Genomic DNA, 4846 nt, shown 5'->3' with positions numbered 1-4846 from the left:
AGCCGCACGTTTTGTGGGGTTCGCCAGTCTCTTGAACTGGTACGTGCTGAGCCTTCTGTCCATGGCGGGTTGATCAGACGGTCCAAAGTCGAGCTTTTTCTGACAAGTTATCAACATGGGACAGCGGTTGATGAAAGATTTTGCCCTCTGATACTTCACGTCGTGTGCGGAATAACCACCCTGTGTCAACGTTTCCCAGTCGTCGATATCTAGGGTTGATTCCGTAGCCTCGTCCAAGAATATGACCTCGGTGAATGGCGTAATCATCGATTTATTAAAGGCACGCTGTTTGGTAACCGTGGCTACGTTTCCGTGATGTACGAGGCTGAGGATCGGGAAAAACAGGCTTGTTTTGCCGCTGTTAGCGTCTCCGACTAGACACAACACCTTGTCCTTGTGTTTTTTCTTATTGTAGTTTAGGAGTTTGACAAACTCTTCGCAGAAGCCACATACGTCGTCAGGAGTGAGACTGTTTTCCAAAATCTGGCGAAAGTATTTTGCGTCGGGAATTTGGTTTGGCTCGTACGGGCAAAACGCTCTGGGTGATACCTTGCCTATTTGGTGTTCTTCGATGGCGTCCTCGACGAAATTCCTTCCTTTCAATGACCAGCAAGCGCCGTTGTTCACTTCGATGAGATCGTAATCCACGGTTAGTGGTCGAAACAGCTCACAATAAGGATCCGACAACAGGTCAATGATTTTCTTCATCTGCGGAAGCATCCGCGACTTAAACTGCTCATTGGTGGCCAAGGTGTTTACGAAAGCCCTTGTCTCGCACTTGTATGAAAACGTGAACGTGGATCTGGGATCTTTCTTGTAGATTTTTCCTCTGTAGGTAGCATAGCCAAGTTTTCCCATGGCGATTGCTATATCGTTAACCAGGATCGCGAGTTTATTTGACAGCATCTTTTCGTCGTCGCACGGTGGCTGGCTGGTGGACGCCTGCGACGTCGCCGTGTTGGACTCGAAGCCAAATTTGTCCAGTTGTAGCTTTGCCGCGGTCAGACGTTCGATTGCTTTCAGCAAGGACGCGTGAAACTTCTGATTAACCAGGGTCACTCGCACGACGTTTTCACTGCCACAATCGTCTAACTCCTGGGTGCATAAGCAATCCTCACCGATCAGCTTCCTGGCCTCGTCTCTGTAGGAGTGTTTGTAAGATGATCTCACAAGGTCTCGCATGAAAGGATTTTTATGATCTTTGAACACTTGTAAAGTTCTGCCGTGGCTGGAGATTCCTTTCCATCCTGGAACTGCACCTGTCGAATACAAATTAAATGGGACAATGTCTCAGAACATTTTCACGATTTGTTTTGCTACCTGCAGCACTGTGATTGTGCTTGTTCCTTTTCTTTTTATCTCGCTTTACATTGGATTGCTAGACACATCTCAAGGAGAGCTCTCAAAGAAAGATACGACATTCGTTACCTGGGTTGCTGTGACATCCAGTCCGCCATTTAGCAGGGCCTTGTGAACCGAAATTGGGCTGGCAGGGGCGCCATTTATTGTAGTCAACGCGACCCAGTATGAGATTGCGGGGCACAGTGATTTGTTTATACTCGTCAAGTTCCCTTCGAGCCACTGTTGCGTCATGGAACTTGGAATGTCATCGCAAGAACTACTCTCATCGTCTGTTTCTTCGTTGATGCAAGAGTGTTTCTTCTCTTGGCTCGAAATGGCGCTAAAGAAAAACGCTGCGTTGTGGATACCTGAAACACAGCACAGTCAAATGCGTTCAATTTCATTTTTGATACTTAAAATGTTTTCCAAATTTCCTCGGAAACAAAGGTATTCCAATAAATACTGACCTGAAATAGCATTGTCGCATGAATCACGTTTGCTGCAAATAGAAGTCCACGCCCTGCCCAAATCTTTATCTTTTGCTTTAAAAATACATTTTGCGCTTATGATGCTGCACCTTCCGCTGATAACTGGTAAGAGATAACACAGTGCAGCGCTCTTTATCCCTTCACTATTTAGCTGTCGGCACGGTTGTCTTGTGCGCTGCATTTTCTCCTGTAGCTCAGATGTTGTAAAATGATTGCGTCTCTCATATAGTGGATCAAAGCAGTGAAATGTTGACACATAAATTTGAAAGCGCTTGCCCGTGATAATAATAATCAACGATGCACGAGAGTTTACTATTTCTTTGTCATGTGTTCACTTGCAACTTGTCGTCAAATAGGTGTCACACATCATGTAACTGTCGAATGGGTGTGAAAAGGGGCTTTTCTATTTTTGTACCTTAAGTACGTTTGACTACCAATCCCGCACAATGATGGTGTTTCCCACGGGAAACCCAAAGAAATAACAGATCAAGTCAATGAAACACAACATCGATACGATCGCTTGGCTTGTTTACTCAGTCGAGCCACTCCTGTTGACCCAGCATGGTTTTTGCGATTTAACACTTTTCCGAGATAAACTCGCCATCTAATCAAGGAAATCCAAAGCACAAACAATGCAATCAAGGCTGTTATCCTAAACGGGTAATAGCTCTCTTTGTTGACAATAATTCACAGAAACAACCGGGAAACCTGACACATTTTGTGCAGTGATTTAGGACTAAATTTTAACAGGAATGCATTTAGGATGTTGCTTATGGCAATCCTTCCTCCTTTGTTCACGTCACTGAGATCAGGCTGAGTGACACATGCTTGTAATCTTAGCAACGTGTTACTGGATATTGAAAAGTTATCAGATCTCTGGCAACGAAGACGACATCGATGCAAAAGAGCAAAATTTTTGTCATCAATTAAAATGAGTTACACTATTCGTCCTAACAAGCCACTAACAAGTAACTGTGTCCGCAAAAACCGTCCTTTTCTGCGTATGTTGAAAATTTGGTTGAATAAAATCTTGTGTATTTCTGCTTCTTTGCTGCAAAAATTGGGTTTCATTACCTCGGTGTAAAAACCTGTGAAACTCTTTCTTTGTTTTGTTAGCTCGTGGTAGGGTTAGGTTATTGTTTGATGTTTTTTTGCTCTTTTGTTTTCCTTTGTGCTACGTCATCTGTGAGTTTCACAGATTTTTACACCGAGGATGAGCCCAAAAATTAAGCTAAACCAGTGAAGCACCACGTGTCCGGGAGATCTGGAAAATCCGCGTTTTCTGTGCACGCCGAAAGCTGTTTGACTAAAATCGTAACATGAAGGCTTGACTGCTGATAAAACTCAAGCCGAACCAGGAAAGAAACTTGTGTCCGGGAAATCCGGAAAATCCGTGTTTTCCGTGCCTGCCGAAAAGTTCTTAGAATGAAATCAAAAAAAAAAAATGAAATAATAATAATAATAATAATAATAATAATAATAATAATAATAATAATAATAATAATAATGAAATCAAAGGCATTAAGGAATGATCGCTGATAATACTCAAGGCGAACAAGGGAAAAGCCTTGTGTCCGGGAAATCCGGAAAATCTGCGTTTTCCGGGCATGCCGAAAAGTTCTTAGAATGGAATCGAATAATAATAATAATAATAATAATAATAAGTATTATTATTATTATTATAATGAAATCAAAGGCATTAAGGAATGACCGCTGATAATACTCAAGCCGAGCCAGGGAAAAGCCTTGTGTCCGGGAAATCCGAAAAATCTGCGTTTTCCGGGCATGCCGAAAAGTTCTTAGAATGGAATCGAATCATAATAATAATAATAATAATCATAATAATAAAAATAATAATGAATGAAATTAAAGGCATTAAGGAATGACCGCTGATAAAGCTCAAGCCGAACCAGGGAAGAGCCTTGTGTCCGGGAAATCCGGAAACTCCGCCTTTTTCGTGCATGCCGAAAAGTTCTTAGAATGAAATCAAATAATAATAATGATAATAATAATAATAATAATAATAATAATAAAAATAATTATAATGAAATCAAAGGCATTAAGGAATGACCGCTGATAAAACTCAAGCCGAACCAGGGACGAAGCTTGTGTCCGGGAAATCCGGAAAATCCGTGTTTTCCGTGCATGCCGAAAAGTTCTTAGAATGAAATCAAATAATAATAATAATAATGAAATCAAAGGCATTAAGGAATGACCGCTGATAAAACTCAAGCCGAACCAGGAAAGAAACTTGTGTCCGGGAAATCCGGAAAATCCGTGTTTTCCGTGTCTGCCGAAAAGTTCTTAGAATGAAATCAAATAATAATAATAATAATAATAATAATAATCATACTAATAATGAATGAAATCAAAGGCATTAAGTAATGACCGCTGATAAAACTCAAGACGAACCAGGTAAGAGACTTGTGCCCGGGAAATCCGGAAAATCCGCATTTTCCGTGCATGCCAAAAAGTTATTGGACTGAAATCAATGTTATTAAGGAAACACCGTTGACAGAACTCAAGCTGAACCAGAGAAGAGCCTTCTCACCAGGAAATCCGATTTGATTTCATTCTAATAACTTTTCGGCATGCACGGAAAAGCCGGATTTTCCGGATTTCCCGGACACAAGCTTCTTCCCTGGTTCGGCTTGAGTTTTATCAGCGGTCATTCCTTAATGCCTTTGATTTCATTTATTATTATTATTATTATTATTATTATTATTATTATTATTGATTTCATTCTAAGAACTTTTCGGCATGCACGGAGAACACGGATTTTCCGGATTTCCCGGACACAAGCTTCTTCCCTGGTTCGGCTTGAGTTTTATCAGCGGTCATTCCTTAATGGCTTTGACTTTATTATTATTATTATTATTATTATTATTATTATTATTTGATTTCATTCTAAGAACTTTTCGGCATGCACGGAAAAGACGGATTTTCCGGATTTCCCGGACACAAGGCTCTTCCCTGGTTCGGCTTGAGTTTTATCAGCGGTCACTCCTTAATGCCTT

The sequence above is a fragment of the Montipora capricornis genome, chromosome 13, assembly GCF_036669925.1.
Source record: "Montipora capricornis isolate CH-2021 chromosome 13, ASM3666992v2, whole genome shotgun sequence".
Classification (NCBI taxonomy): Eukaryota; Metazoa; Cnidaria; class Anthozoa; order Scleractinia; family Acroporidae; genus Montipora; species Montipora capricornis.
The sequence above is the reverse complement of the archived record's forward strand: the minus strand, read 5'-3'. Positions refer to the sequence as shown.